The sequence below is a fragment of the Piliocolobus tephrosceles genome, chromosome 6, assembly GCF_002776525.5.
Source record: "Piliocolobus tephrosceles isolate RC106 chromosome 6, ASM277652v3, whole genome shotgun sequence".
Taxonomy (NCBI): domain Eukaryota; kingdom Metazoa; phylum Chordata; class Mammalia; order Primates; family Cercopithecidae; genus Piliocolobus; species Piliocolobus tephrosceles.
The window spans coordinates 142,365,378-142,389,133 of NC_045439.1; the positions used below are offsets into that span (position 1 = coordinate 142,365,378).

Below are 23,756 nucleotides of genomic sequence, written 5' to 3' on the forward strand. Positions count from 1 at the left end.
TAAATGTTGAATTGATGGGTGCTGACGAGTTGATGGGTGCAGCACACCAACATGGCACAAGTATACATATGTAACAAACCTGCACGCTGTGCACATGTACCCTAGAACTTAAAGTATAATAATAATAAAAAAAAAGCTCAATACTAGACACCAAAAAAAAAAAAAAAAAAGAAAATTTTCTCTGTTCCTCAAGACCTACTGTTAACAATCTCCAAATGTTATTGTTATCTCTAATTGCTGCAGTTCCACTTGAGTTTCAGATGTAGAGAGTTATGGCTACGAATCCATCGTCCTTTGCTCTTTACATAACCTTAGGGCCTGATGATTAGAAGGATGTAAGTTTTTACCTCTGTTGTTCTGGAGTAGGAGTAGACCGAACTATGCTCAACACTTGTATTAGCTATCTATTGCTGTGTAAAAAGTGATCCCAACATGAAGTACCTCATAATAAACACGTTCAACAATAAACAAGTATTATCTCAACATTTTCTGTGTGGAATCTGGGAGAGGTTTAGCTAGGTGGTTTTGGATCAGGATGTCTCATGAAGTCATGTCAAGTGTTGGCCTGGGGCTGTAGTCATCCAAAGGCTTTGCTGGGGCTGGACTGGGGTTTTCAAGATGGCTCATTCACATGGGTATTGGCTGGAAGCCTAAGTTTTTTTTTTTTTTTTTTTTTTTTTTGAGACGGAGTCTGGCTCTGTTGCCCAGGCTGGAGTGCAGTGGCCGGATCTCAGCTCACTGCAAGCTCTGCCTCCCGGGTTCACGCCATTCTCCTGGCTCAGCCTCCCGAGTAGCTGGGACTACAGGCGCCCGCCACCTCGCCCGGCTAGTTTTTTGTATTTTTTTTTTAGTAGAGACGGGGTTTCACCATGTTAGCCAGGATGGTCTCTATCTGCTGACCTCGTGATCCACCCGTCTCGGTCTCCCAAAGTGCTGGGATTACAGGCTTGAGCCACCGCGCCCGGCCCAGAAGCCTGAGTTTCTTGCTCATGGAGACCCCTGCTTGAAGGGGCTTCTGGCATGGCAGCTAGCTTCCTCCAGAGTGAGTGATCAAAGAGAGAGACCAAGGAAGAAGCTGCAAAGCTTCTTATGGCCTTGTCTCAGAAGCAGTCACTTTGGCCACATTCTACTTGCTAGAAGTGAGTCACTAGGTGTAGTCCACACTCAGGGGGAAGGGAATTGAGCCCCACTTTTTGAGAGATGGTATATCAAATAATTTGGGGACATATTTTTAAACGGCCACTGTTCTTTTGATTTCCCTCCTTTATAATGGGCTATCTGCAAAACACAAACCGATGAACAAACCAACCAAGGTCAGGGGTTTAGTCAGCAAATGGACAGATAAGTACTGTTCCTTCAGTCTTGGGGTAATTTACACAGAATTTCATGCTTCCAACCTAACAAAATAGGTGCTCCCCAAAGTTCTAAAAAGATGAAGTGGAAATTCAGTCTGAGAGAGCCAGATCTTCAAACAATACTGTCTTCTGTGCCCTTGTGAATATGCAGTGGCCAGGAGGCAGCTTTACTCGGGGAGTGCTCAGAGAATGGGACACCAGGAAGGCTTCTGAACAGGGATAGAACTGCTTGGCTGTACTCACTTAGACTAATAGGTCAGAATGCAGGCAGCAGATGGTAAGACCTGAGTAAGAAGCTAGCTAGTTCTGTTCTGCAGGTTGGCAAAGGCCAGTCACAGATGGCAACAGTGAGGCTACAAGTAGATCCCGGTTCTGGGATCAAGCAAGTGCCAAAGCCTCACACTAAAATTATCCATAGCATCGCTGAGAGATGTGCAGGATCCATAGGCAGAATTCTAGGCTTGGATAGCTAAAACAAAGACCACAGTGGTTCTGGCCCCTTGGTGGCTCTAAGTGCACAACATGAGGAAGGGAGCACTTGGTACCAGATGGAGAGGTTGCGGGAACAGAGCATGACTGTCAGACCACAGAGTGAAACATCGCACCATAAAGACAGATGGTGAGAGGGGTGCCCCCCTCCGTGGTGGCTCACTGCCTTTTGAGTACTCTTACTGCCTGTGTACCCTTCAAATGGGCCTCTTCAGAAGCTTCTACTTCCAAAGCATTTTCATCTAGAAGTCAAATGTAAGTGTTCCAAGCTTGATTCCAGGCTGAGAGCACTTCATAGCTTTTCTATTTTCTCACATTTAGAGACTACCAGGTTTCTGATGCACTAATTAATAAGGGAATCATAGAATGGTATAATTTGTGAAATTGAGCATTGGAGAAAAGATGTCACATAAGGATAGAGTCTTTCCAGTACATTCTTGCTATTAAGACACCCATGCAAGTGCAGAGGGGGTGGGAAACATAGAAAATGAACATATTTATACTTCAAGAAATAGATCAACTCTACATGTCATTACTCTACCAAGAAATTCAGTGGCTCTGCTGGTACCACATTTAAATGCAGACAGGCAGGGCTTCCCTTTAAAGGCTCTGCTCTGGCTCTTCCCCAGCTGTGCTCCTACATCTGAGGAGTCCATTAAGCTAAGGAATGTGTCCACCTTAAGGTGACTATACCCCTTCAGATCTCACATCAGGTACCCAGGAGCCAGCATTCCCTGCCCAAATGGCCCTGAACCACTTCCAGAGCCTGCGTAGGCTACTCCCCTAGATTCTGAGATATGCACCCCTGGACCTGTGGAATAGCCAAGAAATGACTGTTTTGGAGGGGTGAAAGCAAAGACAGAGTTTGGACATGTGGGCTAGAGTGTCCATGGAATGGAGGGTACCTGGCACTGTAGGGCTGAAGGGACCATGGGAAGAAAGGGTAAAGGCTGCTTCATGTGGAGACCAGCTCTCTCTGACCTGCCTCGTTCCAGCAAGGAGCTCTGAGAAGTCTCAGAATTCTCGATTCAAACTGGGTTTTCCAAGTTATTATGAAAGTGTATTTGTCAAGGTGAAAGGATATAATGCTTTTAGTTCACGGTTTGTTAGCTTTTTAACTTTTACATATTTAGACATTTAGTATGTGGGTCTCCATGTGTAGCCTTCTCATGGTACCTACAAATTCAAAATTGGTCCCGGCTCCCCATTTAATTTAGAATCCAAGTCAAATCAGCTTGGCCTGATTTTTAAGGCCTTTTACTATTTGGTTTTTCTCTAATCTTACCTCCTGCTACTCTTCTGTAGGAATCTTCTATCTGTCAAACCTGTCGACCTACAGCCCAGGCTCAGCCCACATCCTTTTCTCTGTGCTCAGGTTCACATTATTTTTCTCCTCTGAAAGGCCTCCGTTTCTGCCTTGCATTTATATGGCCAACCTACTGTTTCATTATGACCCAGATCAAGCCCCACAGCCATGTCTCCTCCTCTGGACTCTTCTAACAGCTTTTGTCTCACCCACTTATTGGCACTCAAAGTGTGCAACTGTGTGTGGCCATTTTTCATATCATGCACAAGGTGTGGCTATAAGATAAGGAGAGATAAATATGCAAGTTTTCAAACAAGGACAAGGGACAGGAAAAAAAAAAATGAGAGAGAGAGAGTTGCCAAAGAATCAGGAGAATGTAGTTAGGCAGCTACTAAGGGAAGAGATGTCAGCATTGTCAATAACGTGAGAGAGGTCACGGAAAGATACCCCAAAATAGACCATTCTTCCAGGAGGAAAGAGGTCTTTTGTAACCATTGAGAGAACAGCAGATTGTGTGAGCAAAAGCAACATTGTAGTGGGAAAAATAAGAGATGAGAAAGTGGAGACAGCAAATATATTTTTATTTATTTACTTAGGGACAGGGCCTCAATCTGTGGCTCAATGCAGTGGCTCGGTTACAGTACACTGCAGCCTCCACCTCCCAGACTCAAGCCATCCTCCCATCTCAGCCCACACCCTGCCCCCCTCCCTGTCTCGAATAGCTGGAACTATAGGTGTGTGCCACCACACCCGGCTAATTTTTTATTTTTATTTTTGTAGATACGGGAGTCTCTTTATGTTCCCAGGCTGGTTTTGAACTCCTGGGCTCAAGCAATCCTCCTACCTCGGCCTCCCAAAGTGCTGGGATTACAGGCATGAGCCACAGTGCCCAGCAGCAAATACAATGTTTCTCAAGAAGTGTGATTCCTAGGAGAAAGGAGAAGGTAGTTTGGGTGGAAGAGATTGGGTGACTTTGTTCTGTTCAAAGGATGGGTGAGACCACGTTTGTGGGAGAAAGATTTAGAATAGAGGAAGAAATTAATAATGGGGAAAGAAAGAATAGCCGAGTAAAATCTGGGAACGGCTGGGATCCAGGGCACAGGTGCAGGGTTTAACCTTGAGGAGAAAGGGCACTTCTTGCTGTAAATAAGGAAGTGAAGAGGGTAAGATGAATGAAGGTACAGGATAGGCATAATAATGAAGAGACTGGATTTAAGACTGAAGCCATTGGCTGCCGTTACAGAGGAAAGGCTAGGAAAGTCGAATTTTCTGGGTCCAGGTCCAGATTTCATATATTAAAGTATAACAGTCTTAATTCATTCCTTTCACATTATTCAGTGCCCTGCGTGTGCCAAATACTCCTTGGCACTGGGGTCTACAAAGGTACGACTTTTCATGTAATTTTGGAATTTGTTACGCTGGTAACTCGAGATTTGCTTTTCACTCTTCTGGAAAGCTGTAAGTAGAAATAAATGCAGTCATCAGACGAGTCCTTTGTCAGACCAGATGTCCTGGGTTGGGGTTTGGAAAACATGGGCATCTTAACAACGGTGCCCTGTTTGAGGTGGACAGGAAGGAGAGCCCAAATCGGGGAAAGGAATTAAACGGAGGTTTAGATGCGGGTAACCGGAGTGGGTGGGCCTTTCACCTGGAAGATGGAAACCCCCTGCGCACTTCGGGTGGCGCTGTAACCAAGGGTAACCGCACCTCGGTTTACACCGGTATGAAGACCAGCTTCTTCCCCAAACCAGGTGTATCTACGGCGGCCTACCAGGACCATACACAAACCAAGCACGTCACGTCATTAGAGCTACCTTGCTGCTAACGTCCACTGCCTCCTACTACTTCTGGTCACTACTACCTTTGCTCACAGTTTATTAAGGAGGAGCGAAGAAGAGGAGGGGCGGAGAAGGGGCGGGGAGAACCACCTTTCCTTTTTTACAATTGGTCGTAGTAGACTCCGAGTCCTGCCTCCCGTCCTGCCGCCGACAGGCTGCCAGGACTGTCACTCGAGGAGCTGCCGCTGCCGCCACCGCCCCCCCGCCCCGCCGTGGCCCCGCCCCTTGCCGTGGCTGGGATCTCGCGGGAAGAGCTGCGGGCACGGCGGTGGCTCGGTCTCCCGGCTGCGCGCGGAGCGGGAGGGCTCTCCTCACACAAGCGCTTCCTTGCTGAGAGGCTGGAGCTGCGGCACCGCAGGCCTGAGCCACCCCTTCTTTGCTGTCTCCTTCTCTTCCTCAGGGCTCCCGGGTCTGCTCGCCCTCCGACGCTGCTCAGGTTAGAGAGTCCAGAGCGCGTCTCCGCTGAGGAGCGGTCGGGAGCGGGGACACGGAGCAGCCGGAGCAGGCGGGCTCCTGACGGGGGCGGCTCCGGGGGCTGCGCGGCACTGCCTGGTGGGCGCGAGGCTTGGCGGGGTTTGGGAGTGCGGGGGTCGAGGAGGCGGTGCAGTGGGATCCGGGCGCGGGCGCCCAAGGGCGGTGTAGCGGGTGTCGGAGCTCCCGAGGTGAGGGGACAATGTATTGGGGTCTTGGGGGCTCTTCCGGCTTGAGGTGGGGGTGGGTGGCGGCACACGGGGTCCTGGGTCTTTGACGTCGAGGGAGATTTATCAGGGTCTTGAGCTTCTTTGAGGTGGTGTAACGGGGTTCCGGGACAAGGGGTCCTTTTATCCGGGTCCCAAGCTCTTTGGGGCAGAGAATGCAGTTTAGCAAGGTTTACACCGGTGTAAACCTGGTCACTGGAGGCAGGTCATCGGGGTCTTGGGGGTTCTTTGAGCGGGCGTGGGCGTCCGTTTTGCATTGCTGGGATGAAGAAGCAGTGTGTCCGGGTTCTGGGGAGAGGGGTCTGTTCATCGGTGTCTCTGGGTAAGAGAGCGATGTATCCGTTCCACGGGGTCGGGGCCGCCTTGGGGGATTGTTGGGGGCTGAGGGTGTACGGCGGCGACCAGCGTCTGTGCTGGGGTTTCTGCTTTGCCCAGAGGGAGGCGGTAACCTGGCATGGTCTCCAGTCTTTTGGGGGCGACCGGGCGAGTTAGCTGGCCCCCGGGCGATCTCTCGGGGTGGGCGCGGCTCGGTGGGCGCTGGGTACGCTGAGGGCGGGAGAGGGCTTTAGTGCTACCGCGAGCTTGCCCAGTCTGCGGCAGGGCAACATCCTGAAACGTTTTTGTTCAGGTCTCCTCTCTGGATGAGATTTACTCAGTGCTTAGTTGGAGGATTGATCGGTGTTTGTTGCCTAGTTGAAGAAGCAGTGCGTTTGTTCTGCAGTTTTCTTTTCTCTGCCCCGGGATCCCTGTGGGGGCGCGCTGGTCTCGCTGGAGCTCCGGGAGCTAGAGTGGCGGCACCTTAGGTGGGTATTTGGTCTGCAGGTTCTTTAGGAGGCCGGTGTCCGCAGGTTGAGCGTGGGTTCCGCTCCTGAGCAACTGAAATCTGTTGAGGAAGACTGGTTTTCGCTTGCTTTCCTAGGTGGTGGTCTGCTTTGCTGATCCTGCATTATTAGATCTGTTCTGAAGTCTTGCCTGAGTGAGTGTTAGGCACAAATAGTGCTGGGAAGCGTGGTGTTCTGTCTGGCTTCTTTCTGTCCTTTGAAAAGCATTTGTAGAGAGGGTTAACGTCAAATTCAGCCTCCAGAAAACATTGGAATTTGAAATCCCAAAGCTAGAGCTCTGCAAAAGCTTTTTCTGCGACCTATAAGAATGGTTAATCGAGCTCTTTTAGAAAATCCTGCTTAACAGTTTCATTGTATTGTAAAAGTGTATTTAGCCTTGGATATTATAGAGGTTTTGGTAACTAGCGTAGGCTTAGGTGGAATTTAAATAAAATGACCTGTATGATGTGTATTGGTTAAAAAACAAAACAAAAAACAACGTATAGGTCAGAAAGTCTGTGTGTTTGCCTGATGTTTCTTTTGGTTACTCTATCACAGAGGCCTGTAGATGCAATTTAATGGGGCAGGCAGTGAAGTCCGTACTCAGAGCTATTCTGTAGATGTGTAATCTGGGGTTAACAGACAAATTTGAGTATACCAAAGCAAATAATTTTGCCTGCCTTATTCTTTTTCTTCGAGTCAGTTTTTTTTTTTTCCTCTCGTTTTTTGGTTTGTTTGTTTTGAAACAGGGACTCATTCCGCCTTCTAGGCTGGATTGTAGCATCGCTACCATGGCTCACTGCAGCCTGGACCTCCAGAGCTCAAGCAGCCCTCCCAGTTCAGCTTCCCACCCCCACCCCCAGTAGAGTAGCTGGAACTACATACATATGCCACCATGCCTAATTTTTTTTATTTATTCAATTAATTAAAGACAAAGTCTTGCGCTGTTGTGCAGTCTGGTCTTGAACTCTTGGCTGCAAGTGATCCTTCAGCCTCAGCCTCCCAAAGTGCTGGGATTTACAGGCATGAGTCACCATGCCAGGCCTCTTAGATACAATTTTTTAAAATATTGTCATTTCTTCTGATCTTAGAACCAGACAGATTAGGGATAATGTACTTAATTTTGGAATTTTACATCATTTTGAAAAACAAGGGAATCCCACACAGCAATATTTAATACTTTGAAGGGGTTAATATAAGTTTTGTTGTTGTTTCTGTTCAGACCAAAATACCTGGTTGACATATACAGCTGTCACAACTGATTGCTTGAGCAGATATTTGGTTGGAATGACAGCCCCCAAACCTGTAAGCAGATCTTATTTTTCCTATTTTTGAGATAAAGACAAAGAACAAATTGAGCAGGTTTCAGAACCTTTTTTTTTTTTTTTTACATCAGCTTTCATCATTTCTAAGTAAGAAATAGACTGATAAGTCAACAAATATTTGATTATCTGCTATGTGTCACAGCTCTGGAGGTACACTGATTAAAGCTGTCATGTGACTTTCCCCTTTAAGTCAAGAGAGAGAGGAAGGCAACAAATAAATACAGTTAAAAATTGTGATACTGCTAAGGAAGAAATACAGAAGGTACTTGAGATTCAGCTCTCTTTTTTTTAGTAACCCCTGAATGATGATACAATTGATGTCTGTTGTGATAATCAGAAACCAAGCAAAATAGTTAACTGCCTTCTAAATTATTAAAGAAAGATTAAACTACAATCAGTAGAGTTTTAGGTGTTAAATATATGTTGATTCTTTGTAGATGCTTGTGCTATGTAAGCATACAAAAGTCTATAAGGATACACATCAGACTTAACCATGTTTGAATTCTTCAGGAGGGAGTTGCAGAGGCATAGAAGAGAGCAGTTTAGTTTTATAGTTTTATATTACTTGAATCTATTTCAATGAGCAGACATTACTTTTAAGTACAAGTTAGAGAAACCCCAAAATTAAAACATTTCAGTCACCGTGCAAATTGGTGAAATGTACAGTGTTTATAAGGCTTTTGTCAGTGTTGCCACTTGCACCTGTGTATACTAATGAAGGAAAAGAGTATTTCAAGTATCTGAAAATTATAAGGGTGTGTAGGGTGGGGTGGGTAGCACAACAAAATAAGAAAAGACATAGACCTAAGTAAAATGTTAAAACATGTTAAGGTTGTTGGATATTTAATTATGTAAAGATAAATTAATTTTAGGATTTTCTTTTATCAAATTTAATTTTTTCCTGAGTTTGAAAAAAGACGTTTTTAGATATCCTAGAGGACAATAGGGTGGGGGTATAGGTATTCTTATTGTGGTACAGACTTCAGGAAATTTCTTTTTGTCAAACATACACACATCTGATAGATTTTGCTTGTGAAGCATACGAACCATAAAAATAATTTTATGGTTTCGTTATTACACTGCTGAAAATGACAGTACCAAAGTGTCTTTTGAATTATCATTCAGAGTCCTAGAATCATAAATATGATATGCTAAAGCAGTTTCTAGAACGGAAATCATAAGACATGAATTCCAGTCTTCACTGTGCTACTCATGGTGTGTCCTTGGATAATTCCTTAGTCTTTCAGGGCCCCAGTTTTCGTATATACATATATGAATTATACTTACATACATTTTATATATAATATATACTTTTGCTTTGATCATATATACGTATATGACATGTGTATGCTGTTATATACATATGTCATATGTGTATATAATATGTATAATATGTAAAATATATGTATACAAAGATATGTGTACACACACTTATACATATAGTTTTTATGTTGCAAGTCTGAAGTATTATATGTACAAAAAGGAAGAGATACCTTAAGAGTAGCTAGTTCTCAGGATACAACTAGTTCCATGTAATTTTTACATATTATGCCTAATTTTAGAAGCCTCTTTTTTTAAAGATACATGGCAAGTATTTAATTCTAGAATATAGATTCATGAAGGTGAATGCTTTTCTTTGGATAATTTAGTTTTATCTGTTAAAGCATTATTATTTTTAGTTCCAATCCCTGGTTCTGTAGCAGATTATCTATATAATAATATGTACTTACTTAACTCTGGATATAGAATGAGGTCTCTAGTGGTTGCCTCCAGTCTTGACCCCCTTTAATCCATCCTTACACTACTGCCAAGGTGATTTTTTCTAAAGTGCAAATCTATGCAAATCTATTCATTGCTTCTTGTTTCTTTTCTCTTTTCTCTTTCTTTCTTAGAAATGTTACTCAGATTTATTTCTTTATCTTTCAACTTTTCTTTTAAGTTCAGGGGTACATGTGCAGAATGGGCAGGTTTGTGACACAGGTAAACATGTGCCATAGTGGTTTACTACACAGATCATCCCATCACCCAGGTATAAAGCCCAGCATCTATTAGCTGTTCTTCTCTTCCTGATGCTCTCTCTCCCTGCCCTTCTTTCTTAAAGCCCATACTTTATCAGCCCAAGTCTATATCATTACAAGGCTTTTCATCATCTGGCTCATCTTATGCATTTACCCCACCATAAATCTGAAGCTCCACTTGTACTAATACGAGCAGTTTACTAAATGAGCCATACTGTTTCCTGACTCAGAGCCTTCACATATGTTCTCTCCACTGTTTAGAATGCCTTTCCTTCTTTTGTCTTGCTGACAAAGTCTACTGATTTTTTTAAGATACAACGTAAGCACTGTGTGCTTTTTTTTTTAAGCTTTTTTTTAGCTTTTTTTTTTAATTACCATTTTTTCTTTTCTTTCTTTACTGTCTCCTTTTTAACTCTTCTGGTCCTCCCTCTTCCCGACCCTAGGTGTTATATACTCATTGTATCATGTTCATTCATTCTCGTGTGTTTACTAATGTGTAGTAATTATGTCTCTCTTTCCTCCTGGACTCAAAGGCAGGTTTATATTTGTCTTATTATTTTTGACTTCCTGTTGCTTATTTACACAGAGTTGGCTATCATTACATGTTTTACTCTCCATACCAAGATTGATGTGTTCATGATGTCAGAAATGAGTTAAACTCAAATCTCAGTCTTGTCCTGTTTTCGTAAAATTTGGGGGTTTTATCTTATTCTCTTGCCCTGTGACCACAAGCTGATATGAGAATGGTAGTTCTTAGCTTTGTGTTTAAGAAATAAGACTTGTAGCACTTTAAGAGGTGAGGGTTACTCTGTTAAACTTGCAGAAAAGTCTTGTAGAAGTTTGAGGCAACTACTAATCCTTATCTCTAAAATTGCTAGGAGAGATATTAACTAGTTTGGGTGTTTTAAATCTTGGACATCATTATTTGGTAGCTGTTTTACCTTGGCTGCTTTTTACTTGGAAAATGATAGTAGCTGATGTGTGCAGGTTTTTATATAGGCTTTAATAATTGCTTTACATACATTGCCTTTAATTTTCAAAATAAATCCTGATCATTTAATAATTTGCTCAGTGTCATTATCTACTAAGATGCAGACTATGACTACATGTAGGTCTGACTGTCTCCAGATTCTGTGCTTTTTCTAATACTACATTGTTTTCTGAATATGACTGCTTATTCAGTGTTTAAAATTAGTAACAGATATTTAATTCATTTTGTAAATTGAAGAAGTAAGTTGTAAGGTTTATCCATTCAATTCGTCCAAAAAAGCTAAAGTAGACAATTTGAGATTGATTGGACTTTAGAGACCATTTAATCCAACTCCTTCCTTTAGCATATGAGGAAACACATATGCAAGAGTGGTGGAATGGTGTGCTGAAGATCACACAGTTAGTTGGTCTGTAAGATTTTCTTTGTTAAGCTGGTTGTGAACACTGGTGTTATAAAACTATTACTTGAGGCCAGGCGTGGTGGCTCATGCCTCTAATCCCAGCACTTTGGGAGGCCGAGGCGGGCAGATTACCTGAAGTCAGGAGTTCAGGACCAGCCTAGCTAACATGGTGAAACTCCGTCTCTACTAAAAATACAAAAATTAGCCGGGCATGGTGGCACACGCCTATAATCCCAGCTATTTGGGAGGCTGAGGCAAGAGAATTGCTTGGGCCTGGGAGACGGAAGTTGCAGTGAGCCGAGATTGTCCAGCCTGGCCGACAGACCTAGACTGTCTCAAAAAAAAAAAAAAAGAGGGCCAGGTGCGATGGCTCACACCTGTAATCCCAGCACCTTGGGAGGCCGAGGTGGTTGGGTCACTTGAGGTCAGGAGTTCAAGACCAGCCTGGTCAACATGGCAAAACCCCGTCTCTACTGAAAATACAAAAATTAACCAGGCATGGTGGCGTGCACGTGTAATCCCAGCTACTCAGGAGGCTGAGGCAGGAGAATCGCTTGACCTGGGATGCAGAGGTTGCAGTGAGCTGAGATCACGCCACTGCCCTCCAGCCACTCCAGCCTAGGTGACAGTGCGAGACTTTGTCTCAAACAAAACAAAACAAAACAAAAAAGTATTACTTGAAAGAGATACCAGATGCCTGATTTTCACCCCCAAGGGGAAAAAAAAAAAAGCCTAGAATGACTTTTTATAAAAGTAATGTTGAGGATCTGAGAGTCTTAAGGACAATCAGAGAAAATCCTGACTTTAGATCATGACACATGGAGACACGCCAGTGCCTTTATGCACATGGTTCCCTAATCTTGGTTCCTTTTCTTCCTCTTTTTCTTTCTTAAAATTTGTCCACAGTTTACTGATATTATGCCTGCTGAATTGTTATTAGCATCAGTCTTACCAGTTATCATTTAAGTGCCAACCATGGGCTAATAGGAATACAGAAATGCATAAAATCTAGTCACTGCCATAAAGAAGCTTGGTCTGTTTGGGAGCGGAAGGCAGTATATATCTAATTGCAAGGTAGTATATAAAGATAACCATGAGTAGTACAGCTTTAGCAGCTCAGAAGATTGGATAAATGTGGGCTGGGCTAGTGGTTACAGAAATTTCTATATAGAAAAGTTTCTATTTAAGTCTTTAAGTGAAGAGTTGGAATGGTGTGAAAGGAGAAAAAGACTTGGGAATTTTTTTTTTTTTTTAATTATCTCAGCTTTTACTAATCTTACCTTCCTCACTTTCCTTCAGCCACACTCCTTACTGTTTCATAAGATCTGTAACATGTTCTTTCAGATATCCAAATGTCTCCCTCCCTCACTTCCTTCAGGTCTTAATTAAAGTATCATCCTTTATCTGAGAACTTGACTGGTCACCTTGTTTACGATGACAGTATCTCTTCCACACATACTCTTCCTGTCCTTCTTGCCTGCTTTGTTTCTTTTTCGTGCTTTTCACTATCCAAAGTACTCTAGATTTTTATTGCCTTTCTACCCCTACTAAAAAATATATAAGAGCCGGTAACACAGTGATGCACGCCTGTAGTCCCACCTACCTGGGAGGCTGGGGTTAGAGGATTGCTTGAGCCCAGGAGTTTGAGATCAGCCTGGGCAAAAAAGTAAGACCCTATCTCAAAAAAAAGAGTTAAATGAAAAATTAAAAAACATAAGACCCTCCAGGATAGGAATTTTTACCCATTTTAGTCAATACTATATCACCAACATACAGAACAGTGCCTTTTACAAAGTAGGTGCTCAAATTTTTGTTGAATTAATGACAGTGGAACTTTAAAAGCAGGAGCTTAAAAGATCGTTTGATCTAAGCCTCTCATCTCTACTTTTCTTTCTTTCTTGCTGGCAGGCATGGAGGAAGAGGAACTTTCCATTCTATCTATTCTGTTTTTTTTTTTTTTTTTTTTTTTTTTTGAGACAGTTTCACTTTCATTGTCCAGGCTGGCGTGCAGTGGCGTGATCTGGCTCACCGCAACCGCAACCGCAGCCTCTCGGATTCAAGTGATTCTCCTGCCTCAGCCTCTTGAGTAGCTGGGATTGCAGGCATGTGCCACCATGCCCAGCTAATTTTGTATTTTTAGTAGAGATGGGATTTCTCCATGTTGGTCAGGCTGGTCTCAAACTCCTGACCTCAGGTGATCCACTCGCTTCAGCCTCCCAAAGTGCTTGGATGACAGGTGTGAGCCACTGCACTTGGCCTATCCATTCTGTTTTTTTAAAAATTTGATAGGACTTGAAGAAAAAAACATATACAATAAAGTACACAAATCATAAGTGTACAGCTTAATGAATTACATATGTAAACTTGTAACCAACAATCAGATCAAGATAGAGAACATTTCCAGGACCTTGGAATCTTCCTCCTGTTCTCTCTTAGTCATTGCTTAACAAAAGTTACCAATTTTCTGATCCCCATCACTATAGATTAGTTGTGCTTATTCCTGAAACTCGTATAAGTGGAATCAAATCATTCTTTTATGTCTAATTTCCTCTGTTGAACATCACATCCGTGAGATCCATGTTTTTTGAGTTAGTAGTAGTAATTCTTTTTCATTGCTCTGTATTATTTCATTGTATGAGTATCTATTTGTGTCTTCTGTTGACAGACATTTGGGCTGTTTCCAGTGTTTAGTTCTTAGAAACAAAGCTACCATAAACAATTTTGTGCATGTGTTTTGGTGACCATAAAAATTCATTTTTTGGTGAAGCACTTCATTTAAATATATAACAAAACGTATCTCCATATATACACACACATATACACACATAATTCTTAAGCTCACATGGTTCCTATCACATGCTAGATGATCACTAAATGATTAAAGATGAATTAACTAATCTTTTATTATAATATTATTTCAAATGTATTAAAACAATTTTTTCTCTCTAATAACATTTGTGAAAATCTTAGTACATAATCTTTCTCCATACCTGATCTGTTTGAAGAATAGGAATAAAAACATTCAATCAAAGGTAAGACCTTAAAAAAATTAGACATTGCCATATTGCTTTCTAGAAAGATGCTAATTTATATGCCAATATGGAACATTAGTTTTAAAAAAACTTTTGCTATTTGATAAGCAAAATATCTTAATTTGTCTTTCTTTGATTATAAGTGAAGTTGAAACATTGTAAGTTGTTTCAAAAACAATTAGATGTTAAAATATTTATAATAAAACAGTTTTTAAAAGAATGCCTCAGACATTGTCTCGTAAGGTAAAAGATATTTTAACTAGAATTAATGTTCTTTATTGTAGTTTTTCCTTTTAATAGATAAAACATTTTGCATAGTTATTAGAAAAACATAAAAAAATTCAGAGACAGAAACAGTTATCCCAGAAGCAGCCATTGTTAACAGTTTTTTATGTATACTTCTGAACATATTATAGACTATGCATGTATATGCATATATGTATAAATATGTGTATATGTGTATGTGTATAAATGTATGTATATATAATATATTTGTGTGTGTGCATGCATGTGTGTAATGTGTGTGTATATATGCCAAAACATTAGATGAATTATGGAAACCATTCATTAAAAAACACATCTGGTTTGGATGTGTTATTGTGTACCGTTTTGTGTACTAAAAATTAGAAAGGGTCTAGCTATGATTGGTATCTGGCTACTGGCCCAGAAGGAAGAAAAGCAGGGTCTGGCAAAGTATTTGGCAGTAATCTTCTATAAGACAAGTGGCCTTAGCTCTCCTTATTATTGGATCAGTTCTTTGACAATAGCACTTCTGTTTATAGTACTGATTGTGTAGTATTATTCCAAAGTGAAAAGCCAAGTTTTTGAAAATTAGATGATACCTGAAAGAACTCTTTAGAAGTACGAAAGCTATTTGGAGGTATTTAGGAGAACATTTAGGGAAAAGATACTTTATTCTTAAACATTTTAGGATTCATTTGCTTGAGAGTTACAGTTTTTGCAGAATTTCTATGACTACTGTTTAACAGTGAAAATTTGAGTTTGAATAATTGCAAATAAAATTCTTCATTTACTTAAACTTTTATTTACCTAATTTAAAAACCAATCAGCCTCAATATAAACATATTTTAAAAATATTTTAAGACTTTTTCATGATAATATATATTAGTAATTTGTCTCATACCTAAAAGATATTTCTGAGCTTGACTTGAATGTCACTGTTAAATAAATGGTTTGAGCAACAAGAGTCAGAAATTTTAATTGGATTCTGCAGGATTTTAATGGTTTAGGGAAAAGGGAAAAGGTATTTGCTTTTGGGATAGATTTTTTTTTTTTTTTTTTTTAAGACGGAGTCTCACACTGTCACCTGGGCTGGAGTGCAATGGCATGATCTTGGCTCTCTGCAACCTCGGCCTCCCGGGTTCAAGCAATTCTCTTGCCTCAGCCTCCTGAGTAGCTGAGATTACAGGTGCCTGCCACCATGCCCGGCCAATTTTTTGTATTTTTAATAGAGACGGGGTTTCACTATGTTGGCCTGGCTGGTCTCAAACTCCTCACCTTGTGATACACCCACTTTGGCCTTCCAAAGTGCTAGGATTACAGGCATGAGCCACCGCGCCCAGCCCTGGAATAAATTCTTTTTAAGGCCCTTATTTCAAAAACTAAAATTTGGGGATGACTATTATTTACTGAATACTAACTCATTGATGTAGTCCAGGATAAGTGAGGGGTATTATAAGAGTTTCTGTTTACTGGAATTCATGTATCCTACTAAGGATAGATTACAAAACTGTAAGGGCCACTGAAAGAATTTACATCTAATTGTGATTAATAATATTTGGGGAATTTGAAGAAATAATTTGTCAGAGGGAAGAGATCATCTTGATTTTTAAAAAATGTTCAATTTTGAAGTGTATCTTTATAGGAGAATTGTAAAGATAGTACAGAGGATTTCCATGTGCCATATACCCTTCACTCAGCTTTCTCCAATGTTCATATCTTATATAATCATGTTATATTGATCAAAACTAAGAAATTCATACTGATTTTTTAAAAGGGAATTCAATTAACCTGTTTTTTTGAAGACCTACTATGTATAAAAGAGTATTTTTGGCTGCTGAAGTATGTACAATATGGGAAAAGGAGTAAAGGTTACAGATAATAGCAATAGACTGATGAGCTTGGTGTCATTCCTTGAACAAATTCTTAAACAGATTATCGAACACATGTGTTGTTGGTACTTACAAAAGAAGGCACTGATCACTCGGAACCAGCATGGGTTCACAAGAACAAGTAATGACACCTAGCTTCACTTCCTTTCTTATAGGATAAGTGAACTATACCTGTAAGTAGGTATATCAGAAGATACTCTGGCCATAGTCTATATAAAATTATCACTATATTTATTGGATTTTAAATTATGTGCTGGGCACTGGATTAAATGCTTTTACATAGGTTGCCTCATTGAGTTATTGTTTTACAGATGAGGAAAGGGACCCTCAAGGTTATACATATAGCATTTGACATCCTCTTATGATATCTTTTTAGACTAGATAGAAAATGTAGTCTCAAGAGTTACATAGGTAGGTGGGTTAGTAATTGCTTAAATGGCCATATCTTGATGATTACTGGGCTTATGTTAAAATTAAACTACAGTACATTCTTAGTGGTGTGCCTCAAGAAGTTATCATGTCCTATGTAAGATTTTTATCAGTTACTCTCAAAATTGTAAGGGAATGCTGGTATATGCACAGAATCAGGATCTTCACTCACTCTTACTGCCTTATTTCTAATAGTTAAAATGAAAGACTGTATTAAGAAAATACTTGTTGTGAAATGTGTTGTAAGATTTTATATTTGACGTGTAAATATTTGATAAAGACAGGCCTATAATTGAATTTTTTTTTTCAGAAGTCTGCACAAATACAAGATGGGAATCTTGGAGGGCTAACAGCAGTAGGTGTGTATTTAAGCAGAGGTGTGTGCCTGGGTGTGTCTCCTTATTTGTCTGCAGTTGGTGAGTGGTTTGTTATAACTAGTTGATTTTTATTTTGTACTCTGCATCTAGCTTAGTTCTGTTCTGTTTGCCACATTTTAAGGTAGGCATTGATAAACAATGTAGTGAGAGGAGAGTAATCAGAATGAAGCAGTCTCAAAACAGATAGTTGCAAAGTAATTGAAACATTTAGGTTGTTTAGCATGGAAGAAAGAAGACTTGAGGTATATGATAATACTTTTTAGATTGGGTAACTGGATGATATTTAATGTTCTTCCTGACTCAAATCTGGGATTCTGTGAAACATGAAGGGATGGCACATGGAAGAAGGATTAAGCATATCTTTTGCATTGCAGTCTGAAGGATGGAACTCGGAACAATGAATGAAAGTTAGAGGAAGGAAAATATTGGTTCATAATGAAGAAGCCTTTTTATTTTTTTAAGAGATGGGGTCTTGCTGTGTTGCCCAGGCTGAAGACAATTTGAATGGAGTAAACATTGACTCACTGAGCCACTAAAGCATAGATTGAGTAGTGTTTAATCAAGCTATCCTCTAAGGACTTTTCCAATTTTAAAAATTTAAAAAATTTTCTTCATTGGTTGTAATTCCAGTTGGCAGAACATTTTCTTGGGCAGTTATTCACACTTATTCATAATACTTATCGCTTCATATAGTATCACATTCTATTAGGGAAAATAATACCTTCCTAATAATCAAAATCTGAAATTAGAATATGAAATAATTTAACTAGATGTTTTATTTTTTAGAGACAGGATCTCACTCTGTCACCCAGGCTGGCATGCAGTGGTGTGATCTTGGCTCACTGCAACCTCTCCACGCTCAGCTAATTTTTGTATTTTTGTAGAGATGGGGCTTTGCCATGTTGCCCAGGCTGGTCTTCAGTTCCTGAGTTCAAAGTGATCCGCCCGCCTTGGCCTCCCAAAGTGATGGGATTATAGGCATGAGCCACCATACCTGGCCTTAGATGATTTTTAAAAAGTTTATTCACAATTCCAAAGGAAACAAGATTTTAGTCTTGTTTTAGAAATATCACAGACTAATTGAAGTTGCTTTTAAAGATGATGGCATAAGTATCATTAAATTCAAATGCTTGTGGTTTCTCTTCTGCATATCTAAAAAAAAAGTTGATGTCAAAAACTGAAACCACTCATGCCTGTAATCCCAGCACTTTGGGAGGAAAGGTGGGCAGATCACCTGAGGTCAGGAGTTTGAGACCAGCCTGGCCTTTATGGTGAAACCCTGTCACTTCTGAAAATACAAAAATTGAGCTGGGCATGGTGGTGGGTGCCTGTAATCCCAGCTAGGAGGCTGAAGCAGCAGAATCACTTGAGCCCGGGAGGTGGAGGTTGCAGTGAGCTGAGATCGCACCAGTGTACTCCAGCCTGGGCAACAAGAGTGAAACTATGTCTCAAACAAACAAAAAAACCCAAAGGTTATTAACTTCTAAATGATTCAGTTGTTTAAATCTAAAATGGAACAGTAAACCATTTTATTCACTGTCATCCTTTACACAAATCAAGAGCTTTTTTTGGCCTTCATGACCTTCATATTTTTTTATCCTGAGAATACTGTCTTTCTTTAAGCCCATCTAAAGTCTAATTTTCAGGACGTCCCCGAATCCATTTTTTTTTTTTAAAGTCATCTTAGGTTCCTCTATCCAACACTGATATTTTTCTTTCTTTTCTAACAGTTTGGTAATCTATTAGTACTATATCATATACTGTTATTAATTGCTTTATAATATGTAAGGTTTTTTTTTTTTTGAATAGGATTATAAGCCCCTTGAAGACTCTTTTACTGGGGCTTGAAAACTACTTAATGAAATTAAAATTTAGAGACTCAGTGGTTGAATTTTAGCTAATGTTGAAACACTTAATAGCATAAGAAAAAGCCTATGCAGAGTTTCCATGTTTAGTTTCTACTTTTTTCTTTAACAATATGATCATTCATCTTCATCTGATGTATTGTAAAATTTACAAATAATAGTAATATACCCACTTTAAAACTGAAAAATAAAAAGATTTTTCCATCATCCTTACATTCTTAATACCACCATCTCCTAAATTTTGGAGTCTCCCTTTTGTTGTTTTTCAGTGCATTTTCCAGTGTCTTTGTCATTAGCCTTCAGAAGTGGCAAATAATTTTAAAATGTGTATTTCAGAGTGAAATTTCTCGTTAGAAATAAAAATCAGGAGATACATTCTAGTAAATGTACTTACTGTACTTCAGTAGTGTACTTTTTACTTTGTTACATTCATATGAACACCAAAAAGTTTAATAAATAAAATAGAATATATTTTAACATGTTTAAGAAGTATGTGACAACATCTAATTGAGCTGTTGGTAAAATTAGTTTATAGTCATCAGCTTCGTTTTCTATATTCTTCTTTCCCCATACAAAATACTTGTCATACCCAGTGGGTGTTCCAGACTTAGCATGTTTTAAAATCGAGGTAGCGTTGTCATATTTTGTTTTGATTGGCTTTTGCTCAGGGGAAGTTTGGGTCCATATCAGAGATCTGTTTGCCTTCTTCACTGAAGCTAATGACTTCCTGTTATATGATAGGCTTTCACTGCTTCTTCATGTGGGGGCATCTCTGCAATGTAAATTGCTATTTTCCAGTTATTATTTTACTTAAATTAAAACAAATAAAGTTTCTGAAGACACTCAGGAAATGTGTGAATTTACTGAGTATAAAGCCTTAGAACCCTTGAGTAGAAAAACGTCAAATCACAACTAGGGAGGTGAGTATACTGGCTGGCACAACTAGGGAGGTGAGTATACTGGCTGGCAAATCTTACATTGTACTTCATCATGTAGCACTACTCATGTACTCATTTTTAGAAGCTACATGTGCATTATATACTAATGCCGTATCTCTCAAATAATTGAAATAATGAAAAATTGATAATTCAGAGCCACTTTTTATTTGGCATGGGATGTGATTGTATTTGCATTACCACATATTAAAACCTAAAGGGAGTTAAATTTTGTGGTCTAGTAGTTTTCAGTGGAACCTTTTTTTTTTTTTTTTTTTTTTTTTTGAGACAGGGCTCATTCTGTTGCTCTGTAGTGCAGTGGTGCGATCTCGGCTCACTGCAGCCTCCACCTCCCGGGTTCAAGCGATTCTCCTGCCTCAGCCTCCCAAGTAGCTGGGACTGCAGGTGGGCAATACCACACCTGGCTAATTTTTTTATTTTTAGTAGAGACAGGGTTTTGCCATGTTGGCCAGGCCGGTCTCAAACTCCTGACCTCAGGTGATCTGCCCACCTCAGCCATACAAACTATTGGGATTACAGGAGTGCTTGAGCCACCACCCCTGGCCCATTTTTTTTTCCCCCAAACATCTATATGGCACTGCAATATAGAATACAAATAAAAAATAACATTTTTATATAACTTTAAGTACACATTTACAACATTAACTTAGCCTAAAGCAGATTGGCTCTTAAATTGTCGTTTATCTTCAGGGTAGGCTCTTAAATTGTCTTATCTTCACGACATTCTATTGCCACTTTATTCCTAGTATTTAACAGTGCCTTGTACATAGCAGATTCCAAATGTATCTTAGTGAAATAAATGAATGAATGACTTAGGCCATTTTGATGTACTCAATAATTTGAAATTGAATAACTGATGATGATTGTAGTTTCTCAATCTCTGCATTAAATTTCTATTTTGTTTTGATTGTACACCGTCCACCAAAACTGGAAGAGTTGTTTTAGTTGGTTCTTGAGACGAATCAGGACACTCTCAAATTGAACTGTGACTTTGAAAAAAGAAGTGGATAATGTTTCAACGCTGAATTAGTAACATTTCACATTTGCATTCTTTTTTTTGAGACAGAGTCTCACTCTGTCACTGAGGCTGGAGTGCCAGTGGTGCAGTCTCGCCTCACCGCAACCTTCGCCTCCTGGGTTCAAGCGATTCTTGTGCTTCAGCCTCCCAAGTAGCTGGGACTATAGGCATGTGCCACCATGCCCAGCTAATTTTTGTGTTTTAGTAGAGATGGGGTTTCACCACACCTAGCTAATTTTTGTATTTTTAGTAGAGACAGGGTTTTGTCATGTTACCAGGCTGGTCTTGAACTCCTGACCTCAGGTGATCCACCTGCCTTGGTCTCCCAAAGTGCTGAGATTACTGGCGTGAGCCACCGTGCCCAGCCTTCTTTGTGTTCTCTACGATAAATATAAAATAAGTCAAACAGGAGATATCACTATTTCTTGATAATTTCTAAAACAACAGTACGATATATTATGAGTCCCTTTGTCTAACAGCTTCACTGAGGTATAACTGGCATATAGTGAATTACACAATTTAGTAAGTTTTGATATATTTGAAATCATTACCACATTCAAGATAGTGACCGTACCCATCATCTCCGGAAGTTTCTTCATGCCCCTTTATTATCTTTCCTTCATGCCCCTCCACACTCCACCATCTCAAAGTAACCATTGATCTACTTAATGTAACTACAGATTGATTGTTTTGTATTTTCTAGAGTTTTATATAAATGGAATTACACAGTATGTACTTTTCTTTATGGTCTGGCTTCTTTCACTCAACATAATTATTTTGAGATTCTTCCCTGTTGTTGCATGTATAAATCATTCATTTTTTTGTAGTAATATTCCATTATATGGATATGCCAGAATTTATCATTCATTTGCTGATGAACATTTGGGTTATTTACAGTTTTATTTACAAATAAAGCTGCTATATTAGTGTATGAGTCTTTATATGGACATGTATTTTCATTTCTTTTGGTTAAATACTTAGGATGACTAGGTCACAGGGTAGGTATTAGTTTTACCTTTTTTTGGGAATAACATGTTTATCATAAAGGGCTAATTTTCTTAATATACAAAGAGATCTTGTAACTTGGTAAGAGTAAGACCAAAAATCCAACAAAAATATGGGCAGAGGACAAAACCAGGTAGCTAATATCAAAAGATATACAAATGGCTTTAAGCATAAGAAAATATTTTTGGGAAGCTGAATAAAAAATATATTGTTTAAAATGTAAACCTCTAGAGTCAGTCTGCTTGGGTTTGTATGTTCTGTAACAATCAGTGTAATCAAGTTCCCTAACCTTCTTGTGCTTCAGTTTTCTCATCAGTAAAATGTGGGTAATAATAGCAATATTATCTACCTCAAGGGACTGTTACGAGTATTAGGTAAGTTAATATATGTGAAGTTCTCAGAACAGTATCTGACACACAGTAAGTGCTCTATGAAAGTTTATTTTTATTATTATTCAAATACAAATTTAAACGAGAACATTTTTTGGTTATCAGATTGACAGGGGTTAAAAAGCTCAATAATACACAACAGTGGCAAAGATATCTGGAATCACTGTCATATACTATAGGCAGGAACACAAATTGTGCAATTTCTTTGGAGGACAAGTTGACTATACATCTTAAAATGATAAATGTTCATACTTTTTCATTCATTCAATTTTAAATAATTTATCTTTGCTCTTCACAGTATTAATTATATTGTCAAAAAACCTAAATGACTCTTAGTAGCGGTCTGGTTAAATAAATGATATAGCCACACAGTGGGATGTCATATAGCCATAAAAAAAGAAAAGAGGAGCACTTCTCCATAAGCTCATCTCTAAGACACATTATTGGGTTAAAAAAAAAAAGTTGCAGAGCAGTGTTTATGGTATGCCGCTTATATTGCTATAAATAAGTGGTGTATGTGTTGGTGTAACTACACATGCATATGCACATATTAATAAACACATTTTGCTTCAAAATGCTTAGACTTTTCTAGAAGGATGCACAAGAAAGGGAATAGTAGTTGCTTCTGAAGAGGGACTAAAAAAAGGGATTAGGAGATTGGAAATCAGATCTCAGTATGACTGTGGTTTGGTTTGGTTGTGTACACTTTTATACTGCTTGAGTATTTATTTCTTGTCAAGAGAATATTTACATTAAAAAAATTTGTAGTATGTAATTATAGATTCACGGGAAGTTGAAAGATTCGTGCAGAGAGGTACCATATACCCTTCATCCAATTTCAAACGCTGCTGATAATATCTTATATAACCCTAGTGCACTATCAAAACCATGAAATTGATGTTGGTACAATCCACAGAGTTTATTCAGATTTCACCAGTTTTACAGGTACTCATTGTATGTGTGTAATTGTTTGCATTTTTATCATGTGTGGTTTTGACCACCACAATCAAGATACAGAACTGTTTCATCACAACAGAAATCCCTGTATAGTCATATCTCTCATCCTAACCACTGGCAAGCTAACTCCTGGCCTTAAAGAGCATATAGTCTTTTTTATTTTTTTTTTGATTATTATTATTATTATATTTTTTTATTATACTTTAAGTTCTAGGGTACATGTGCATAACGTGCAGGTTTGTTACATATGTATATATGTGCCATGTTGGTGTGCTACACCCATCAACTCGTCAGCACCCATCAATTCGTCATTTATATCAGGTATAACTCCCCAATGCAATCCCTCCCCCCTCCC

The 23,756-nt window shown here is 39.5% G+C and overlaps 1 protein-coding gene across 5 annotated transcripts in view; it reads left to right on the forward strand.

Moving 5' to 3' along the window:
* The first annotated feature begins 5,234 nt into the window (after positions 1 to 5,234).
* GLCE (glucuronic acid epimerase) overlaps positions 5,235 to 23,756 on the forward strand; it is a 137,174-nt gene continuing 118,652 nt past the window's right edge. For all 5 annotated transcript variants that reach the window (XM_026455435.1, XM_023220840.1, XM_023220841.1 and 2 more), the window contains exon 1: positions 5,235 to 5,424. The gene's annotated coding sequence lies outside the window, so the exon portion shown is untranslated. The remainder of the gene's footprint in view (positions 5,425 to 23,756) is intronic.